We start from the raw sequence: 25006 nt of genomic DNA, 5'->3' as shown, positions 1-25006 counted from the left end.
CCTGCATTAGTTCAAACCTTAACCTAGTGGGGCAATGCCATCCACCAGGCCTCATGGCTCCCAACAATGAGGTATGCCTATATGCCACTTCATAAATGTAGTCTGCACCTAGTAACTTCCTTCCAAAGAGTACAGGGTAATAGGTGGACTGGGAAAGTATAAATTTAAAATAAGGAAATCTAATAAACAATACTTCAGCCAGGTCATCAAGGTTAACATTAATAGTGATATCATGCTGATAGTGTGTAACCGTAAGATGGCATGATGAAAACAGCACTTCACCCTAGTGGTCTTATTTCCCAAAACCCAAACTCCCAGAGAAAAATGTCAGATAAATCACCATCGAGGGGCATTTTACAAAATTCCTGACCAGTACTCCTCAAAACTGTCAAGGCCATCAACAAGGAAATTCTGAGAAACTGCCACAGCAAGAGAAGAAAACAGAGACAACTAAATGTACATAATGTGGTACCTGGATGACATCCCAGAACGGAAAAAAGACATGAGGGGAAAATTGAAGAAATCCAAATGAAGTACAGACTTCATTTAACAATATATCAATCTTGGTTCATAATTGTGACAAATATGCCATAATAATGTTAGGTGTTAATAATATCAGGGACATTGAGTGGGGGTACAGTGGAATGCTCTGCTTCTACTTTGTAATTTCTCAGAAATCCAAAACTATTCTAAACTTTGAAATATAATTTAAAAATTATTAACCTGATCTAAAAATTTAAATGGAAATAAGCCCAGAAGATACAAAACAATTTAAAAGAGTAGGACAAAATTGAAGGTCTTACCCTCCCTGATTTCAAAACTTACTTTGAAGCTACATTAGCTAAACCAGTGTAGTATTGACATAAAGACTGACATAGAGATCACTGGAACAGAGCTGAGTTTTGGTAACGTTGCTAATTCATTGTAGAAGGGTCTTTTCAGCAATTAGTGTTAAAAAAGTTGGTCATCAATATATCTGCATGCAAAAACAAAGAAAAAGAACTTTGGTCCATCACACCATACAAGCATACAAAATAAATTAACTTTGAAATGGATCAAGGATTTAAATTTAAGAGGTAAAGCTATACAAGTGTTGGAAGAATATGTTAGATGTAATTTTTATGATCTTGGGTTGAGGCCAGAATAGGGTATAGGGAAATTCTGGACTAAAAGATATTTTGTGTTTAATAGTTCTTTGTTAATCCAAAGTAGAGACACTCTACCAGCCACTGGTCATATTCAAAATGTGTTGTGAAGGACCCAGCATGAGTACCAGCAGGTTCTGTTGGGTTCTAATCTTTAATCCTAGCAGAATATCACTCTATCCACCATCTGAAAATATGGCTGATATGTCTATTCCAATGTTCATAATTCTGCAAGGTGTATGCATTTCAATACCCTTTTAGCCACTTCTTGAGTAAAGAACAGGAGAGTGAGAGAATAAATAGAACCATATAGTTGACCAGTCTTCAAATGCTGACTGAGACCAAAAGCAAGGGTTTGGGACAAGGATGTGAGGGTTAGGGGAGATGCAAAAGATACCAAAACACCTCCTTTATTCTGCCAAAGTGTGAATTAAATTCATACAATATATCTTAAGTGCTTTTAGATAACATTTCATTCTTTCATTCATCCACATGCTGGTGCTCTGCATAAACAGGAGGGGCAAAATAGATATGAACAAATACAATTAAAGTTGCAAGAAGTGTTCTTAAGTCAGAATTCTGATTCCGTCCCTTGGCATGTCCACATTTGTCCCTTTGCTGCCATCCTTCAGTTTTTGGACCCTCTGATATCTCCTGGACCTTTATTCAGAATCTTTTTTTTTTTTTAACTGTATGGTGAATTTCAAACACTGGTACATTTATGGTAGCCAGATTTCATTTTGGAATTGGTTATCGCAATGTTGGTTGTACATTCTGACCACATCTTTAAGTGGGCTCTTCTGCCCAGTGTTGTCCCTAATAAACCTATGTTATACCTGATTACCCCTCGTCTAGGGTTGCCTGTCCTCTGACTGGGGATTGGTATAGTGTGGATTAATTGACATGACTGATGGTGTATTTATTTTCTAGGAAATCCCAGTGCTGCAGATTAGAAAGCAGATGCTAATTTTCTCTCCTACTTCTATCATATCTCTCTTTTCATCTTCATTTATCTTCTTCTCAGCATGTAAGTTTAGCAGCCATTATCAATGTTAGCAACAAAAGGGTCTCTTGGATAGGTTGATGGATTTGGTAGCAGAGCAGCTTTAATTTTGTACACTCTGAAGACATCTATTCTTTTCTTTTGTATTTACTGAGATTTTAAAAGTAATGGTGGTTGGGTTTAAGGAAAAGAGATGCTGTTTTGTTTTTTCTTGTTAAGAAGTAGATGGGCGATAAAGAGTTGAAATGAAGCTAATAGATTTATTTTTTTAACTTCATTTTCTGATATAGTGAAAATTACTCAAAGTGGAAAGAAAGATTGTGAAGCCTGTCCACTCTTATTCTTCTATGCTTTATTTTGTCCCTGCTTAGTAGCTCAGCCTATGCTTGGTACGTTCATTCTATCAATCTTCAGTATCCAAATAACTAAATAACAAAAGATTCTGGCATGTATAAGTTCTGGATCTTATATTTCAAATGAGTTTTTCATAGGATAAGTTTAGTTTGGAAGGTGTTAAATGTAACTTGTTGGGGAAAAAAATCAGTACTTTGAACATTCTTTTCAAAAAATGAATAGTTACTGTTGTGAGTAGATGGCAAATTTGTACAAAGCTCTCTTTAATTTTCTACAAAGAAAATTACTAAGAAAGTATTGATACATGACTTAGTGGAGAGCCCTTGATATCGCAGACACTCCTAATGGGAGCCTTTATTTATTTTTTATTATTAACATACAATGTATTATTTGTTTCAGGAATACAAGTATGTGATTCATCACTCTTACACAACACACAGTGCTCATCACCATACATATCCTCCCCGATGTCCATCACCTAGGCATCCCATACCTCCATCTCCCTCCCCTCCAGCAACACTCTGTTTCCTGAGATTAAAAGTCTCTTACGGTTTGTCTTCTACTCTAGTTTCATTTTGTTTCGTTTCTCTCTCTTCCCCTGTGATCCTCTGCCTTGTTTCTTTCTTTTTTTTTTTTTAAAGATTTTTATTTATTTATTTGACAGAGATCACAAGCAGGCAGAAAGGCAGGCAGAGAGAGAGAGGAGGAAGCAGGCTCTCTGTTAAGCAGAGAACCTGATGCGGGGTTCAATCCCAGGACCCTGGGATCATGACCTGAGCCGAAGGCAGAGGCTTTATCCCACTGAGCCACCCAGGCACCCCCTGCCTTGTTTCTTAAATTCCCTTTATCAGTGATATCATATGATAATTGTCTTTCTCTGATTGACTTATTTTGCTTAGCATAATACCCTCTAGTTCCATCCATGTCATTGCAAATGGCAAGATTTCATTTTTTTGGATGGCTGAGTAGTATTCTATTGTATACACATAATGCATCTTCTTTATCCATTCATCTGGGGTCTCCCCATAGTTTGACTGTCTGTGGACATTGTTGCTATAAACAGAAATAAAAGGCATCTGAATCAGCAAAAAAGAAGTCAAACTCTCACTCTGCAAATGATATGATACTTTACGTGAAAAACCTAAAAGAGTCTACCCTAAATCTTCTAGAACTCATATAGGAATTCAGTAAAGTTGCAGGATATAAAATCAATGCCTGGAAATCAATTGCATTTCTATACACCAACAATGAGACAGAAGAAATAGAAGTTAAGACGTTGCTCCCATTTACAACTGCACCCAAAACCATAAGATACCTAAGAATAAATCTAACCAAAGAGGCAAGGGATCTATATTTAAAAAACTATAGAACACTCATGAAAGAAATTGAGGAAGACACAAAGATATGGAAAAATGTGCCATGCTCATGAATTGGAAGAAAAACTATTGCTTAAATGTGTATGCTACCTAGAGCAATATACATAGTCAATGCAATCCCTATCAAAGTACCATCAACTTTGTTCACAGAACTGGAGCAAATAATCTTTTTTTTTTTTAAAGATTTTATTTATTTATTTGACAGAGAGAGATCACAAGAAGGCAGAGAGGCAGGCAGAGAGAGAGGAAGGAAAGCAGGCTCCCTGCTGAGCAGAGAGCCCGATGCGGGACTCGATCCCAGGACCCTGAGATCATGACCTGAGCCGAAGGCAGCGGCTTAACCCACTGAGCCACCCAGGCGCCCTGGAGCAAATAATCTTAAAATTTACATGGAATCAAAATAAACCCTGAATAGCCAAAGCAATGTTGAAAAAGAAAACCAAAGCTGGTGGCATCATAAATCTGGGCTTCAAGCTCTATTACAAAGCTATAATCATCAAGACAGTATGGTTCTGGCACAAAAACAGACACATAGATCAGTGGAACAAAATAGCTCATAAATGGACTCTCAACTCTATGGTCAACTAATCTTGGACAAATCAGGAAAGAGTATCCAATGGAAAAAAGACAGTCTCTTCAACAATGGTGTTGGGAAAATTGGGCAGCCACATGCAGAAAAAAGAAACTGGATCATTTCCTTACACCGTACACAAAAATAGACTCAAAATGGATAAAAGACCTAAATGTGAGACAGGAATCCATCAAAATATTTGAGGAGAACACAAGCAGCAGCCTCTTTGACCTTTGTCCCTTGAATATGATGGTATTAGGAGGTGGGGCCTTTGGGAGGTTATTAGGTCAATGAGGGTGGAGCCCTTATGAATGGGATAAGAGCCCTTATAAAAAGGACCTGAAAGAGATCCTCCATCCCCTTTCACCATGTGAGGACACAGGGAAAAGACACCACCTATGCACCAAGAAGTGAGCCTTCAATGGAATGTGACCATGCCAGCCCTTTGATCTTAGACTTTCCTGCTTCCAGAGCTGTGAGAGATAAATTTCCACTGTTTATAACCCAGCCAGTCTATGGTATTTTGCTATGATATTCTGAATGAACTAAGACACGTCCCTTGGAAAAGATTATGATTGAATAGAGAGAACTAAAACATATAACAGCAAAAACAAGTAGAGTAAGACAAGGGCCATCAACAAAGTAGAAATCATATTAAAGAAGTGATCATCATATTCATATGACTCAGGAATAGTTTCATTAAAAATTATACATTTGAGACAAATCTTGGATAGATATTTCAACAGGATGATTTGAGAAAGAGAGAAAGGATAGCATGTCAAGGTGCTAGACAAAATAAGCGATACAAAAATAAATAATAAAAATTAATACTGGATAATTATGTTGTTATTAAGTGGAGTAAATGGTTTGGTGGTCAGGTTCTCTTACTTAGGGAAAGATTTGCGTCATCTACATTAAAATAGTAATTAAAGATGTAAAATTGGTTGGATTAATCCATGAGGAGAATGTAGAGAATAAGATTGAGAACTAGACTTTCTATGGTATAGAAAGATAACAACAACAAAAAGAACTACTAGACAATGGGGAAATGAAAACAAAATAGACCTAAAGGTAGAAATGATTGCAAGAATTTGATTAGTGAAGACTAAATTATTTAGAGAAATCCAGGACGATGGGACTGAAAATACATAACTATATTATACTAACTAGATACTGTGAAAGCAATTTTAGCATGGTGGTAAAGGTCAATGGTAGATCTAAATAGTTTAGAATTGAACTGGGAAAGGCATGAAGACAGCCTGTATAGATTATTTTTTTTCTACAAAATTGGCATTAAAAAGGTCTACAAAATAGAGCATGATCTACATGATACCAACAATGATTAGCAACAATTGAAGTCCTTAGGATAGTCACACTGTCCTTACACTGCATTAAATAGAAAATAAAATCTTAACAGATGAAGTAAGAGGATAATTTACCACACCTTTCATTTTCATACATCTTCCCAATGGCTAAACACTGGCTAAGAAATAAATGGCTGTGGCAGGATTTAAAGAGAGAAAAAGGCCTAAGGGTGACCCATTATGTGGACTAGAAAGTAATCAAATATCATAAACTGTGGGGAGAAAATCACCAACATAATCACACTACTAAGATAATTCAGTTGGAAAACAAGAAAAGATGGATTTAAATTCAATCATAAAGACAGTGATGAAATTTTAAGAAATTGGAACCTCTAAATATATTTATTTGATTTGGTATTTTCATGTTGTTTCTACTATTTATTTATTTATTTATTTATTTTATTTGACAGAGCGAGAGAGAGAGAGAGAGAGCGAGCACATAAACAGGGGAAGGAGCAGAGGGAGAGGGTCCAGCAGACTCTGTGTTGCGCTCAGAGCCTGACAAGGGGCTCAATCCCAGGGTGCCAAGATCATGACCTGAGCTGAAATTAAAAGAGTCAGTAGCTCAATTTAATCAGCCACCCAGGTACCCCTTCATTTTTATGGGAAATATACTAAACTAAAATCAAAGTTTTTAGCTGTTGCATTTTATAGTTTAAGATACTTTGTATCTTCCCACACATGCAATACAAATATAATTTTTTTAGCAATGCACCATGTAACTAAATTTCCTTAAAATGGAAATATCAATTTCCCTGGAATATTTCCCAATTAGATCATGATCTTGGAAATATGATTTCAAAACTTTCAATTTAAATACAAAGACTTTTAGAGGTTGGTCTCTTCCAAGCTATTGCCTCTGGTAGACATTGTATTTTTTCCATATTGACATATATATAACTTAAAATAATCTCTCTTTTATATGAATATTCTCAAGTGAATATTAAAATTATTCTTGGGCAGTAAATAGCAAATACGTTATCTGCTTTCAAAATGAAAATAATAAGTAAAATATAAATGATTAATTACTCGAAGAGATTATGCTGAGTGAAATAAGTCAAGCAGAGAGAGTCAATTATCATATGGTTTCACTTATTTGTGGAGCATAACAAATAGCATGGAGGACATGGGGAGTTAAAGAGGAGAAGGGAGTTGGAGTAAATTGGAAGGGGAGGTGAATCATGAGAGACTATGGACTCTGAAAAACAATCTGAGGGGTTTGAAGTGGCGGGGGGGTGGGAGGTTGGGGTACCAGGTTGTGGGTATTATAGAGGGCACGGATTGCATGGAGCACTGGGTGTGGTGAAAAAATAATGAATACTGTTATGCTGAAAATAAATAAATTAATTTAAAAAATTAAAATGAAAGTCAATGTCACCAGTTCTGCTGACAGAAGGACCTTTTATGGCCTAGAGAGAGAAGAGGAAGTTTAAACTGGTATTGCAACATCAAAGTACAGGGTAAGTGGCAAATAGAAATGCAGAGGGAAAATAGCCTGTTAAGTTTTGGTGATTTAGAAGAAATCTTGTGATAGCATTTTAAATTCAGATGGCTAAGGACTAAAGTGGGCCACAGGCTAGGCTGTTGTCCCTGATTTGTCTGTAGGGAAAAGCATAGCTTCCCGCTCTGTTAAGAACAGAAATAAGAAAAAGAAAAAAGAAAATTCCTGAATGTGCTCAGAAATCCAATCTAAGGACTGGGGGAATTGTTACACCAAACACTTCTTTCTATTCTTCCAGATAAGAGCAACTTAAATACTCTTGTTCAAAGAAGTAAAGGATTGAAAGTCTACCAAATAATTCTTTCTACTTCATCATAAAAATAGTCTTCTCTTTCTGGATTTTGTTTTGCATATTTCCTTCTAATACTGAAGCACATGTTACAAATTTTGATAGGTCATCAATAATTTGAACAAATAAAATCATAAACTACATTTTAATGTATTCTAAAGATGCTCAAAGACACATGGTTTGCAGGAGAGCATCATTTTTTTTTTTAATGTTCAGCTAGCCACTGTATAGTACCTCATTAGTTTTTGATGTAGTGTTCAGTGGTTCATTAATTACATTATAACACCCAATGCTCATCACAACAGGTGCCCTCCTTAATACCTTCACCCTGTTACCTCCTCCCCCCACCCCGCCGCTCTGAAACCCCCAGATTGTTTCCCAGGGTCCATAGTCTCTCATGGTTTTTCTCCTTCTCTGATTTCTCCCCCTTCAGATTCCCCTCCCTTCCCCTATGGTCCTCTGTGCTGTTGCTCATATTCCACATATGAGTGAAACCATATGATGATTGTCTTTCTTTGCTTAACTTACTTCATTTGGCATAATCCCTTCCAGTTCCATCTATGTCAATGCAAATGGTGGATATTCATCTTTTCTGATGGCTGAATAATATTCTGTTGTATATATGGACCACATCTTTATCCATTTGTCTGTTGAAGGACATCACATCTCTTTCCACAGTTTGGCTATTGTGGACATTGCTGCTATGAATATTGGGGTACATGTTTCCCTTCTTTTCACCTCATCTGTATCTTTGGGGTAAATACCTAATAGTGCAATAACATCAAGGTTTTTGATGGAAATAAGAATACATGTCTGTACCTTGATCCTGTCAGCAAATTCACCTTGTTTCCTGATCAAGAAATGTAGGATTTTAAAAATTTTGTTCTTTTTTTTTTTTGGTTTTTACTGTGCTGTTTTTTTTTAATTTTTTATTTTTTATAAACATATATTTTTATCCCCAGGGGTACAGGTCTGTGAATCACCAGGTTTACACACTTCACAGCACTCACCAAAGCACATACCCTCCCCAATGTCCATAATCCCACCCCCTTCTCCCAAACCCCCTCCCCCCAGCAACCCTCAGTTTGTTTTGTGAGATTAAGAGTCACTTATGGTTTGTCTCCCTCCCAATCCCATCTTGTTTCATTGATTCTTCTCCTACCCACTTAAGCCCCCATGTTGCATCACCACTTCCTCATATCAGGGAGATCATATGATAGTTGTCTTTCTCTGCTTGACTTATTTCACTAAGCATGATACGCTCTAGTTCCATCCATGTTGTCGCAAATGGCAAGATTTCATTTCTTTTGATGGCTGCATAGTATTCCATTGTGTATATATACCACATCTTCTTGATCCATTCATCTGTTGATGGACATTAATCTAGTGGGCCCACGAGATATAGAGTGATGGCTTAATTGTTTGTATATTTGAAAAGGTTGGTATTTTTTGATGTGAGACCTTGTGCATTCTCTCAGAAAATTGTAGCTTAGTGAAACAGAATGACCAGTAAATATTAAAATTACATTCATCTATAGCATGGGAAGAAATGGTGAAAGGTAGTTTTGAATAATCCTTGAAATAATAAAATGTATAAGAAAGTGAAAAAGACTTTAGTTATTCAATGGAAAATCTAGACTATTTTCAGGGAGTAGGAATAAGAACTTAAAACAAGATTCTGTATTTTCAAACATTGGGCAAAAACTATTATGTTTCAATTTCCATATTACAGGCAAAGAAAGCTAATAGTATCAGAATTAAAAAGGATAGAAAATTGGAATTTTTTTATAGCATGCTGTGTGGGTGGCTTCCAATTATTTTTCAATAAAGGTTTTGTGTAAATTTTATAAACTCTCTTACGCATTTCAGCAGATACATTGCTTTCCAAATATTGCGAAGACATTTTCTTTTTTGCATTGTCTAAAATAATTTAACTTTTTGGCTCTGGCAATTTCAAAAGAAGAGGATTCAGAATGGGTTTATTATACGGAAATAACTTTAGTACAATCGATTTTGCCCCACTTTTTATCCAACCAGCTGGATTAATTGAAAGCCCTTGGTTGGTATTACTAAGAGATCAAAAAAATAGATATAAATAAACATTTTACACTTCACCAACTACTCCCTTTTTTTTTCTTATTGAAAAAAATTAATTTAATTTAATTTTTTTTCAGTTTTCCAAAATTCATTGTTTATGCACCACACCCAGTGCTCCATGCAATATGTGTCCTCCATATAACACTATCTTTAGAAGAACTTTAGGAGTCCGATAACAGAGGGGTGGGTAATAGAGATGAAGAAAGAGGATGCTGAACAATATGGTTCCCCAAGACAAAATATTTGTCTAAAAAGGATCTGCCTGCTGAGAAAAGAGTCTGCTGTGTCTTCTCTCACTTATAACTCTGTGGGGTTTCTTATAGAAATACTCTCCTATATCTAAATTGTCTTAACATGCTAAATGTTTCTCTTTTGTATTAACTTTGACATGGTAATATGTAATAATACCAAGCTTATAATGGTTCACACTTTTACCCCCATTGAAAAAATAGGGGATAGAATTCCATTCCCTCATGAACTTTATTGACAGGTTACTGAAAGCCATTGTGTAATTCAATAATGCACATACATAAGTGTCAGTCACTGTAACACCTAACACATTTTACATTATTCAGAGAAAAAGTGTATTCTTGGTTCACATAATTGGAAGAGCAAGCTAAGAATTCTATAGAATAACAATGTCCCTTAGCTTGTCCACTCAGGGAGGAAATGAGCATACTCAATTGTTCTTTACAGGATCCCAGATACAACCCATGGGTGGAGAAGACATTAAGACTTGGATTAAAGGTTTATTTTAAAGGTAAAGGAGCTGATCTTGATTAAAAGTTTATTCAAAAGAATTGTCGTTACTTACTAAAGCAAAAGTTTTCTTGAACGTCCAATTATTGGAGCTATAGGTATTAAAAAGGAGATCAAGGACCATCAACTGCTTTAGTTTGTTTTTGGCGTTTCTCCCATGGACCTCCCTAGCAATACATTGACTTTGTATCCTGTATATATATCCTGTATATATAGACTACTAATGAAATGCTGAAGTCTTGATATAATGTTTTATTTTGCACTTTCATAGTATTATTTTGTTTGGTCAAACAAAAACTCAGCCTGGCTGGCTTCCCAACATCAAATCTTCCAAAACAACAGGCAGTAGGGTGGTTGCTTTGTTTATTCTTTTTAAGAATTTTTTTCTGGTCACATAACACCCTGATGCATGATGATATATACAGTTCACAGAAAAGAGAAGGTGTCCTTGCTTTAGTCAGAGGAATATTAAACTCCATGCAGTTTTCTGTGACATCAACCTCATTCATATTTTGAAATTTCTGAAGAATTATACATAATTCAGTTCATGTTGTATGCTCTAATTATTTCTACCCCTGGAAACTGGATGACGCAAAGAAGCCCTCTATAGATATAGCTATCCACTGAAAGAAATTATTCCCTTCAGAAAGTATTACCTAATTTATTGGTATAAATTTATATATCCACAGGTATTTGCTGAGTATTTAACATGTCCTTAACATGGTATCACTCAGGGAAGTATAGAAATATAGGACACTATGTCTTAATTATCTAGAGCAAGATCTCCATTTTAAAAATATTTCTGGTTTGTTACAAAAACTATACTTCTGTAAAATCCAATAAAATGAATTACTAGGAAAATGAAATTGAATTAAAAACAAAATACAGTTGACTAAGAGTCAACTGACATTATATTACATTTAACAAATATAATCAGAACAAGCATTACAGAAAAGATTTAAAAACTGTACATATTGCTCATTGAAAGTTTGCATCACTGTGATCACATAAAGAACCACTATTACACTTGAACTTGTTGTAGTTCAATAATAGAAATTAAGAAGTTATGAGTAAAATAGTGATTTTCGACATGGAATACCTACTTCACAATTTGAAGAGACATCCTACACATCAAAATGTAAAGCTGTAATGTAACAAATGAACTTGTATCTTGCTTAACTTATTTAATATAGATTCTATTGGCCACAACCATATTCAAAGGGAATAACATATCTAAACTATTTCAATTTTTTATAACTTATCACAGAGCAATCAGTGTCAAAATGATATGTTGATAGCAGTGAAAGAAGTAATTTTAAAGCAATTTCAGCAAGCTAAAGATACTCATTCTTAATTTTTATCTAGGATAGAGAAAGTGATGCTGTATTTTCAAAATTCATATTTAATTCTTCATCAGTAGCCAGTTCCAACAGTTTATTCTTTATTTAACTTTATTTAACTTATGATGAAAGAAATTGATCTTGGATTTCATTAATATCTGATAAGGGAATATTCCTTTGATGGAAAAAGACTTTAAATTTAAATCATTCCACCAAATTTATAAGAGCTTGTTGATAACTTTACACAGGTAAATTATTAAGTATACTACGTACCTGCTGAATAGTTATTGAATTCTGGATCACGTAACATTCTATAGGAGCTCTCTTATTTCAGAAATCTTGCTTTTGTTTTTGCCTTTAAAAAGCATCCTTCTTTCCTTCTTTTCATGGAGGTGTTAAGGTAATTAGAAATACCAAAGATACCAGATAAATAACAAGTCTGGATGCTTCACTCACAACTTAAAAATGTTGAGACCAAACTGGATTCTTACATTTCATAAATGATGAGATTTTATTCTGCAATCCAAATTTTTCAACAGAAATTCTCTTCTTAATAGCCATTATACTTCAGCATGACACAAGTTTTTGATAGCTTTCATATTATCTCCACATAAAAAGAATGATCTCAAATTTGGCCCTTCAGTTTTTAGAGTCACAATTTGTACTATATCACTAAATACATCATTTAGTACACTTAACTTAAAAAAAAAATCAAAACATTTCAGTGAAGTAAGGAATGTGGAGATCAATAATATTCTGGCACCAGCTCCTGATTCGGGTGATGACTCCAGACTGCTTACTTGCCTTTGCAACTGTACCATTAGAGCAAACTTTTAGAATTTGAACTCCAAACTGAATTTTTTTTTTTCAAACTGAATGTTTTTTATATATACTTCACGTCTAGCTGTGTTTTTTTTAGCACTGAAGCTAAAAATCGTTCATGTGCTAATTTCACAGATACTGAAAGGATTGCCATGCTAGGGGTATCTCTGGATGTGTTATACTGCAATGAAAAACACTTTGCTGACTTCCTTTATTGTATGTCTTGGTCTTCCTCCCTATCATTGGTTTGTTTCTGCCGTTGGTACCTGGTGTCACTGAAGTGTGGTACTTGCACGAGCTTTTTGCCCACTGTTTTCAAGCTAATACCTCTGAAATGGTCTCGTGCTAAGAACTCAGTGATTATATATACAGAGATTTCTAGTGTTAGCTCAGAATGTTACTAAAGTCGCTTGCACAACACGAATGGTCATATAGAAAATATTAAATATTTACTTCCATCACTGTTTAAATTCAAGACCTTTCCTTTGTAAGGTACTTTTGACTTTGAGCATATCTTTATGAGTGAATTTAAAAGCTATTTAAGTTTCATTGGTTCCCTTGCCCCATTAACCAGTGCATTAGTTAGAACACGCTGTAGTTTTGACACTTCATCATCAGTTATAGTTACTAAACAGAACTTAGTATAATATAAACTCTTTTGATCTTCCTTTTTTCAAAATCATTTTCATCACCATGAATTAGTTTGTGACTGCTGTTATATTTTGAAAAGATTTATCTTTCTTAACAAAAGTTGTCCAGTGAATCTTACTTGCATCATCATAATTAAGTTAGCCTTAAAAATAAATAATAGTGGCGCCTGGGTGGCTCAGTGGATTAAAGCCTCTGCCTTCGGCTCAGGATCAGGTCATGATCCCAGGGTCCGGGATCAAGCCCCGCATAGCATCGGGCTCTCTGCTCAGCAGGGAGCCTGCTTCCTCCTCTTTCTCTGCCTGCTTCTCTGCCTACTTGTGATCTCTGTCTGTGAAATAAATAAAATCTTTAAAATAAATAAATAAATAAATAAATAAAATCTTAAAAAAAAAAAAGAAAAGAAATGGTGCATGGATGGGTAGCAATTTGAGTACAATGCTATGCATTTGCAGTTCCTGAAGTGGTGAACTTAAATCCTAGACCACCTCTGTGATGAGCAGTGTATTTGTGTATCAGAGAAGTGAGAGTTAATATGAGGGAGAGCAACTCTCAAAAGTGGAGAGCCTGGAAATATTAATAGAGGAACCTGGTCTCATAGCCATGTGTATGGGAGCCATCACAGCTTTTTGAGCAAGGGAATAACATGAGGATAATCATGTTTTAGCAGCCAGTGCTCTGGCAGAAGGTTGGAATATCATGGTGGTCTTGTGCAGCCTACTCATTTTACAGATAAGAAAACCATGATGTAAATAATTTATCAATAGAGCCAAAGCTAGCCTCCCAAAGCTAGCACCCCAAAATATAAACATATTTATAAAGAAGGTTTTGAAAAAAAAAAAACCTAAATAAAATATACACAGGAAAGAGCTTGTATGCCTTGCCATATTTAAAGTTAGGTGACACTGGAATGCCAAGAGCAGTTAAATTTGCAAAAACACTGTGGAAGACTTTAACTTGACCCTACCTAAGAAAAATTCTGATATTTAATTGTCTTGGAAAAGATACTCTTAATTCAATGACGTGGACAGTTTTCAGGTCACTCCATTCCCAACAGCTATGTGACACGCATTAGCCATGACCATGGAAGCGTGAAGAAATTAAGCAACTACAGAAGACATTAGGGAACTATAAAAATTCAAGGACTGAAAGTGGCAATGTAAAGTTGCAATTAGCCTATTTTTATTCTTTTTTGGATGACATTTTACTAATGTACATAAACTTACAAATAGCACAATAAAATGTAAAAACGCATTCCCTGCATTTTCACAAAAAATGTGCAAACTTATTATTGTAATAGTAGTTTGAATTAATTTAAAACAGTAATTCTTCCAGGGATATACCAGACATTGTGAGTTGACTTTAAACAATCTTTCCCATTTTAAAATTTGGTATACATTACTTTACTGTATCTGCAAGATCTTTGGGAAAAGTTGACTCCATCCCCAATGGTAGAGGTGGGAGGGGAAAATGGGACATAATAAGAATGGAGATAAAATGCAGCAGACCTTACTCCTTATCTTTTCAGTAATAGCATAATTACTTCCTGCTAGACAATCTCCAGTACCTGGAAAATATTGAGTACATGTTAAGTGTTAAGTTAATAAATGATGATATCTTTTTTACATTTGGAAATACTAAATAAGGGAGAATCTTGTTATTTGTAGAGGGCCATGTACACATTTGAGGAAGTTGGAAGTCATAGATGAATCTTATCGTTCCTTGAGTTTTGTTATAGTTTGCCTTTCCATAATAGACTCTTTATTAATTTGATTTATCAGTGTGTTCTCAAGCTTATAAGCAGTTTTGTCTTTGATTTCCATTAAATATGAGAATTAACTACTAATTTTATAATAAGCAATGTGAACATTTTTTACTTGAATTCTGAGTGGACAAAAAAGTGCTGAAGTCTTGCAAAAGAAGGAAACATATGGAACTGAACATTCACGTAGAGGAAAAAAACCAAACATGAGAAAGATCTGTTACACAGGCTAAAAGCCATATTTATTTAAATGCACATGATGAGTATTTTTACCACCTAGGTTTTTGTTAGAACAAATTTACAATATTCCTAATGAATTATGGAAGGTGTTTAACTTGGAAAGTAAGTGAAAGCAAGGTAACATTGAATTGTAAAAATATTGAGGTTGAAAATACTCAGATGTATTAAAATACTTTTAGCATAATGTATTTCTGGAAAGGCTACAATTGCTTTCCTTGTTGCAAACTTCCCACCTGGTTAGGTAGAGTTATTTAAAATCCTTGAGATAAGTCGCTGTGCAGAACCTCTTGGCAAACACAGGAAGTGCTTCTTACTGAGTCTGTCATCCTACTACTACAGCAATTTCACATTTGTTACCATAGCAAAATCTAAAATTACTTTTGTGTTCTACCTAAATCTCAGTACATAAATAATAAATATCATAGACTGTTTTGCCTGAAACTTAGATTTAACTTGAAGTAGTGACTTTCTATTTAAAAGAAAATATGCTATACCAGTACAGAAATCTAACTTTCTTAAATCATCTCTCCCCGGTGCATTGTCTTTCTATTGATTATGTATTTCCCACTTGTAACTATTGACAATATTTGCAATTCATGACTTAAATTACATCCAAGGACCACAACACTTTTAACTTCATGTTTTTTCATATGGTACTGAAAATAATTTTCATTAAAAATTTAAAAATTTTCTTATATGAGATCATATTCTACATGCAAAAGATATAATCTAAAGACCAAATGGTTTATTAACTAGATCTACAGTCAGGTAATAGAAATGGAAGAAATTCACTGGGGTTTCTTCCACTGGACTATAAAACCATGAAAGTAGGTACATTCTATATCTTGGTTACAAATTATTATTTAATTCCCCTCAGCTTGCAAAGGCCTTATCTAATTTAGTAGGTACTTTGTAACTTTTGTTCAATGAGTGAATTAACTGGCGATAATTGGAAAGGCAAGTTAGAAAAGAGAAATAAGAGTTTGAGAGACTTGAAGATGTTGATTAAAAAATAAGTATAATAGGGGCCACTGGGTGGTGCTGTCTTGGTTTTGGCTCAGGTCAAGATCTCAGGTTCCTGAGATGGAGCCATGTGTCAGGCTTGATGCTCAGTGAAGAGTCTGCTTAGGACAGTCTCTCTCTCTCTCTCTCTCTTTCTGCCTGCCACCACCCCACTTTCTCTCTCTCCTTCTCTCAAATAAATAAGTCTTAAAAAAATAAGCATAACTGGTTTGGTCTGACAAATAAGGAGCTTAGAAATTGTCACTCCATCCTAACAAGTAAAAAGCTGAATAAACTGAGAAATACGCAACTCTCCTTAGATATTTCAAAGAGTTCATGGACAAACTACTGCTCCTAAGATTGGTGAGACAGACAGGCATAGAGAATTACAAATTTACAGAGCAGACACTTCCACAAAATCAGTCCTGGGGTTGTGAAACCTGTACTGTAATTGGTGAATCACTTGAAGGTTTAGTGTGGCTATAACTCTGATGAGAACTCTACGTGAGGGAAAACCTCCAAACAAAAACAAACTCCAAGGGGACCCAGTTATAGGGAGTCTCCATACATTTGCTAGTTTTACCTCCAGGAGCTCTACCAGATTCTCATAGTTGATCATGGAGAAAGAGTTCCTCATGCTTCTAGCAGGAGAAAGGGGAAAAGTACCATTTTGAAAAATACCTCTTTTATCTATACAAGAACAACTCAGAACTCTGATGCAAAGTATCAATGCACAAAAGAAATTGAGAGAGACTCCATATTCATGGACAAAAAGATTCAATATTCTCAAGATGTCAGTTCTTCACAAATTTGTGTACAGATTCAACACAAACCCAATCAAAATCTCATTAAGTTAACTAATGGATATCAACAAACAGATTCTAAATTTACCTGAAGGGTCTGAAGACCAGGAATATCTTACATAGTATTGAAGGAGAAGAACAAAGTTAGAGCACAGATAATACTCTTCTTTGAGATTACTATAAAACTATAGTAATCAAGATAGTGTGGTTATTGGTAAAAGAATAGACAGATCAATGGAATGGAGTAGAGAGCCCATAAATAGACCCACAGAAGTATGTAAACTGAACTTTGACAAAGGAACAAAAGCAATATACTAATGCAAAGAGGGTCTTTTCAACCAGTAGTACTGAAACTGGACATTTGTTAAAAAAAAAAGAAAAGAAAAGAAAAGAAATCAACAGAGACCATACGTGCTTCATGATAGTTAACTCAAAATGGATCACGGATCTAAATGTAAAATCTGAAAGTATAGAACTCTTACAATATAGTCTAGGAGAAAATCCATAACCTTGTGTCTGGTAATGACTTTTTAGATACAGTATTAAAGCCATGGTCTATGAAAGAAACAATTAACAAACTGTACTGACTAAAATTAAAAACTTCTCTGCAAAAGACAATGTCAAGAGAATGAGAAGACAAGCTACAGACTGGAAGAAAGTATTTACAGAAGACATTTGATAAATAGCCATTATCCAAAGTACACAAAAGCTCTTAAAATTCAACATTGGAAGATGAACAACCCCATTAAGAATTGGACAAAAGACCTGAACAGTTACCTCAATAAAGAAGATATACTGTTGACAAGGAAACAGATGGATAGATGTCCAACTTCCTCTGACATCAGAAAATTGAAAATTAAAATGAGATGCCACCATTCACCTATGAGAATGGACAAAATCCAAAGCAGGTGATCCCAAATGCTGGGAAGGATATAGAACAACAGGATCTCTCATTCATCGATGGTGGAAAAGAAATGGTACAGCCACTTTGGAAGACAGTTCGGTGTATTCTTCCAAAACTAAACATACTCTGACCATACTATCAAGCAACTACAGTCTTCATGTTTACCTGATGAGTTGAAAACATGTCAACATACCAACTTGCACATGGATGTTAATGCAGTGTTACTCATAATTTCCAAAAACTTGTAAGCAACTAAGGGGTATTTTAGTAGGTGAATAGATTTAAACAACAACAACAACAACAAAACAACTTAAGTACATCAGTGCTACAAAGAAATAGCTACCAAGCCATGAACAGATGTGGAAGAAACTTAAATACTCATTAATAAGTAAAAGAAGACAATATGAAACGTCTATGTAAGATTCCACTATGACACTCTGTAAAAGTAAGAACTATGAGCAGTGGAAGTATCTGTGTTTGCCCTGGCTTAGAGGGAAGGAAGTGATGAATAGGCAGAGCACAGAGGACTTTTAAGATGAAAATGTTCCATATGGTACTATAATGGTAGATCCACTTGATTATGCATTTATCAAGATGCACATAATATATGACATCATTAGTGAACCCTAATGTAAACTAAGGACTTTGGAAGCTACTGACATGTTAACCTAGGTTCATTGGTCGTAACAAATGTATCCTATCGTTGTGGATATTGATAGTGAGGGAGGTTGTGCATTTGTGGAGATGAGGAATATATGGGAATGCTCTGTAGTTTCTGCTCAATTTTGTTGTAAACATAAAACTTATCCTAAAAATACAAGGTTGTTTGTTTGTTTGTTTGTTTGTTTTTAATCAGGCCAACTTGGGTTTGAATCGTGGCTTCATCCTTCATAAGTTGTGTGACTTTGGGTTTAATTTTTCAAATCTAATTTTCCTTCTCTCTAAAATAGGGTTCATAATTCCTAAATTATATGCTCTTTTTGAGGTTCATGTGAGGTGTTATTTGAAAGGCACCAACTCCCTGTCTTTTCTTCCTTCTCTTCTCTTTCCCCGACCTACTCCCTGCTCCCTCCCACATAGTCTTTTGGCTGGAAATGAACGGCAATGAAATCAGAAAAGGAAGAAAAAACTACAAAAAGAGCTAGACATCCACAGTGTCAATTATTCAGACTCAGTTCAACTCAGCAATCTGAGATTAATTCTGATTTGAGACCTCTGGGGCTATCCTGGTACCAAGTCCCAACTGATGCTAACCTATCCTCAGCAGATTCCCTGCCTCGTTAACTAGGCTTCTGATTTGCTTCTAGAATGCCAACATTCCCCCAAATTCTCAGCCCCTAGATTGACTACATATGTGTGCATTCTTTTTGCTGTGCTCTCTTAATTCATATATCCCATCCTCAGTATTAGATTCTTGCACTGTTCTTACAAGTTTCTTCCAAGGTCCTTAGTCCAGCTTCTGAACTAGGCAAGAGACTGGAATGATTTTGTCTTATTATTAGCATTCTTGATGCGGATTGTCAAATCCAACAGATGGTAATAAATAGATGACAACATTCAAATTTCCAACCTCTGAGTTCTCCTCAGAAATCCTTTCCTTGTGTTTAGTCACTTCCTCCCCCCTCCTTCCTCTAAAAGGCTATCATAGGGGCACCTGGGTGGATCAGTGAGTTAAAGCCTCTGCCTTTGGCTCAGGCCATGATCCCAGGACCATCGGATCGAGCCCTGCATTGGGCTCTCTGTTCAGCAGGGAGACTGCTTCCTTTTCTCTCTCTCTCTGCCTGCCTCTCTGCCTACTTATGATCTCTGTCAAATAAATAAATAAAATCTTTAATTTTTTTTTTTTAAAAGGCTATTATATCTGCTATGGAGGACAGGAGGGCTGTAAAGTATACATAATACTTGATTTTTATTTAACAAGTAATCAGACCACCTGGTAAGGATATTCTCAACTTCCTTTTCTCCCTCTGACCTTATTCAAACCTTAATTCATATTTATCAGTTTCCCAGGGCTGCCATACCAACTTGGTGACTTAAATCAACAGAAATTTATTTTTTCCCAGTTCTGGAGGCCATAATTCCAAAATCAAGTGTGTCAGCAGGGCCATACACCCTACAGAAGCTCTAGGGAGAATTCCTTCTTTGTATCTTTTTGCTTCTTGTGACCACAACACTCCAGTCTCGGTATCTGTCTTCATTTCGCTTTTTTCTCTCTATATCTGTGTCAAATCTCCCCTGCCTTTCTTTAATAAGGAGTCCTGTGATGGCATTTAGAACCTACCTAGATAATCTAGGATTATCTCCTCATCTCAAGATCCTCAATGTAATCACATCTGCAAAGACTCGTTTTTCAAATAAAGTAGCACTCATATGTTCCAGCAATTTGACATGAATATTTTTTGGAGGGCTATTTTTAATGCTATCATGTCATGTTTTTCTCTCTTTCCTGTGTCAGCAGAAGAGCCATTCTTTGCTTGTTGGTCTTTACTCTTGATCTCATCCTGCCTTAGTTCCGTTCCTCTAATGTCAAAGCCTGAGACAAGCGTATTATTATTTGGGAGGTGGTCCAAGAAAACAGGAGTGATAAAATGGAAGTGAGGAAAAAATAAGGAGAAAAGGCCAATTGCTGTATTACAGCAGCCACAATAGAGACTCAATTGTTTTGTGAGGTGACTGGTCATATATTTTACCTATTGATTAAAATTGTGCTGTCAACGGCCATACCACCCTGAACATGCCTGATCTTGTCTGATCATAAAATTGTGCTGTTTGTCATTTGTTATTGATTTTTAAGAATTCTTTATATATTTTGGATACAAGCACTTTGACAGATTTAAGTATTGAAACTACCTTATTTCACTCTGTGGTCTATCTTTTCACTTATTACCAAATGTCTGGGCCAAAATGCTCTCTCCTCAATATTATTTCTTGTCCATATCGTTCAATTTTTCTTAACAAAAGTTTCAATTTTGTCCTATAATATTCACATTACTTTTATTCTTTCAATAAAGACATTTAATTTTCCATTTCCCAAAATATATTCTGTTATGAGCATACCTATTTTAAAGCATTAGGTCCACCTACATTGATTTTCCTGGGGAGTTTCACTGGTAACCTCCTCATGTTCATATAGAATAATACACAAAAATAGCTCTATGGATTCCTCTTCTCTTAGTATCCTGAAAATAAGACTTTTTTTTTTTTTTTTTTTTGGCCAGGCTTTTGAATTGTATTTCCAGAAAAAATGGCCTCACTACATCAGACCTGTATACATGCAAACATTCAGTTTCATTTAATTTGGTGCAAATATGAACAAAACAGACTGTGTCCTAAAAGGGTTCACCATGCAGGAAAGAGAGTAAAGCAAATAAACAAATCACAGTGAACCCTAACTTAGGGCAGATTTTTAAAAAGAAAATAAAGGAAAGGAAAGTACTAACAAAGTTCCCAGCACACAGTGTTTCCTAGAATAGTGCCTGAGCTGAACTGCAGTTGTAATTGAAATGATTTGTTTATATCTCCATGGTAGGTTTTGGAACAGAGCTTTAGAGAAGACGGTTGGAAAAGTCAACTTAATGGATAAATGTCTTTTCTTTCCCAGCGTTTAGAAAGGGATACAATCAGATAACATGATAACAGGATCAGAGAGGATGGACAGTGGTGGAGTCTTTGAAGGGTCGATGCTATTTATGAGTATGTTTTAAAATTTCGCCGTCATTGGTTACAAATGAGGTCACATGTGAATCACCATTCCAAATCCCAAAAGCTGTAAGTTACTACCTGTTTATTAGCAAAATTCTGGTCTTTCGTGGGTCTTCTCCCCCTAGTATTTCTGAGGTTCTCTGGGAGAATTTTCTGCATTCTTAATTCCAACCACCTTGTGGATTGATTGTTGCTAAGGTGTTGGGGAACTCAGACATCGTTCTTGATTCTCATCCCTAGTCCCTAAAGCCTAACCTGCTTGTTCCTTTGCCTCAAGTGATTATCGTCATGCTACTGATGGTGGGGTTTGACAATCATCTGAAGTTCAAGAGGTCCCCAGAAATGTACAACTTTCTGAACTACTTATTCAGGTGATCCCAATCACCTTCTCTCATGTTGCTGTGCTATACTATCATGAACCCTAATTGTCTTCACTGGATCCTTCCCATGCTATGGTTTGAAAAATTATGTTCCACTGCAGATTCAAATTTATACACACAAACACACACAGGCACATACACAGAATGGAGAAGGTTTGCATGGCTGCTACAAAAAGTATTCCAGTGTCACATAGACCCAGTTTCCTTTTAAACTAGACTGGTTCCAAGTTCAGCTCACTGATTAATATTTCCCACTTTTATGGAGATGGCAAGAACTATATCTATATATCTATATATATAGATATATTGAGATGTATAGATATATCTATATATCACCCTAAGACAAACTTTAGGCACCCAATATATGTTTTTAAATGACTGCATAAATGAAAGAATTGGATTTTCTTCAGTGATTTCAATGTCATTTTTTAAAATTTGGCCTTTTTAGGGATGAACGCAGTCTTATAATTTAAAAAAATATATTCATAACATTCAGAGTGAGAAAATGTATTTTAGGATCCTGCAGATTTTCCTATATAAAACTCCTTTGTGGCGCCTGGGTGGCTCAGTGGGTTAAAGCCTCTGCTTTCCACTCAGGTCATGATCCCAGCATCCTGGGATGGAGCCCCACATTGGACTGTCTCCTCGGCAGGGAGCCTGCTTCCCTTCCTCTCTCTCTCTCTGTCTGCCTCTCTGCCTACTTGTGATCTCTCTCTGTCAAATAAATAAATAAAATCTAAAAAAAAAAAAGAGAGAACAAAAAACTCCTTTAAGGGGTACCTGCCTGGGTTAGTCAGGTAAGCATCCAACTCTTGATTTCGGCTCAGATCAGGATCTCAGGGTCATGAGATCAAGCCATGCATCAGATTCTACCCTGAGCTAGAGCCTGCTTAAAATTCTCTCTATCTTTCTCCCTCTGCCCCTCCCCCACAACTTGCACACTCTCTAAAAAATATATATATAAATAAAAAAATTTAAAAAAATAAAAATAAAAACTCCTATAAAATTTTATAGCTAGTAGATACAAAGAGTTGAGTGAAATTGACTACATTACCTGTTTGCAGAGCTGATGTACGTATTAGACACAAATTTGGCCAACTACTTGGCTCAAAACTGGTCATTTCTATACTAAAACTCCTGCCCTCTGGATATAACTAAATGAACCAAGGTTCAGTTTCTGACCCAATCTAGGACAGTCAGAGTTTATCTTTCAGGTTTTTGAAAAATTACAAAAAGACACACAAAAAGAGAAGTGCTTGAAATTGAGTCAATATGGTAGAACTGAGAGCTAAGATCCCTGCAGCTGCCCTAGTGTTTGTCATTATGATCTTAGAGACTCAGCGCTTGTTTTAATTCTAAGATTGACCCCAATATCATTCCAATAATTTTCTGTTTTACTTAGGCCAGCCAGTGCCAATGTCTATTACTTGCAACCTAAAGAATCTTAACAAATAAATGAATTATATAGCCCTAAATACAAATGACAACATATGGAAGAGGGATGTTTTATTCACCTCAGTAAAATTGGAAGCCAAGTCTTAGAATACAGTTTATATGGCTTGTCAGGGAGTAAAGACTCAATATAATCGGATACTCAGTTTTATTGGAAATCCCAAGGACTTTGGTGTTAGAAAAGCTAAATCTGAACCACAGCAATGCCTTTCTATGTGGAATTCGGTCAAATTAATGTTAAATTATAAAAATATAAAGATATGTAAAAAGAGACAGAAAATATAAAGTAAACATATAATTATCAATAATATTAACACTAGTAAATATTATTTTACATTTCTGTAAATTGGAAATGATAATACAGTACCTAATCATGGTGCTATTGTGAGAACTGGATGACAATGAGATTGAAAGTAATGGTGTAGAGTCAGCATCTATAAGATTTGTGCAGATATAGTTGAAGATAAGGTCAGAGAGACAAATTGGAGTTACACCTTGGAAAGCCTTACTGCCATCGTGAAAAATTAGAAGTTGATTTATTTGGAAACTGGAAGGCTACGAAGGTCTTTGAGCAAGAAGTGATATGATTGTTGCTGTACTGTTTGGAGATTAATTTGATACCATGATACAAGATGGGCAATTGGGGGATGGTAAATAACAAACTTTAAGGAGATATTCAAGGTATCCAGATGATAGCAATGAGGTCTTCAACTAGCCAGATAACAAAGGAAACAGAACAGGTGGAGGATATATGAGATGCATAATGTGCAATACATTGTTTGTGGGGGTAGGTGAGAAGAAATACATAAATCAGAAACTCTTGAGGTACCAAGCCTAAAGGCTTGGGAAAAAAACAAATATAGTTCAGGATACCAGAGATATGCATGACATATAATGAAGCAAAATTTAAAAATGGACAGAGAGTGACAGAAACCATACTTTGCATGTCAACTATAATATTTTTATATCTTATAAATCTTAGGTTTTGAACCATTATTATCTTGTGTGTTAATTAATCAGTACTGGGTTATGAATCATTCACCATGTGTGTATTAAGCTGGTTATACTCCTTTGGAATTATCTTAAAAGAAGTAGTTTGGCTTTTCCTTGGACCTTCCATGATTTCCTATGTAGAATACACCCTTAAATTGTGGCAAATTTCTACTTTTTACACCACCTACAATTGGTTGAGCAATTCCTTTGTACCTGAAATACTGCCGTTATTTCACATGAATTATCTGACTTAATTTGTTTAATTTTTACAAGTCCACTGTTTGCTGTCAACACTCTTATTCTTGTTTCAAAAATGAGGTGGCTAAAGTTCCAAGAGGTGGCCATAACTCACCCCATGGCCAAACTTACTTCTTGGGATTGCCTTCTGTTCGTTTTCCTGCCACAAGAGTAAATCAACATCATGGACATGCCTCTTGAGACAAATGAAAAATAGTTTTGAATGGTTATTTTCTCCTGAAACTTATATCAGCTTTCCTTG

Source organism: Mustela putorius, unplaced genomic scaffold (assembly GCF_011764305.1).
Source record: "Mustela putorius furo isolate JIRA1106 unplaced genomic scaffold, ASM1176430v1.1 tig00000430_pilon_pilon_pilon, whole genome shotgun sequence".
Taxonomy (NCBI): Eukaryota; Metazoa; Chordata; class Mammalia; order Carnivora; family Mustelidae; genus Mustela; species Mustela putorius.
This window is presented reverse-complemented; position numbering follows the sequence as displayed.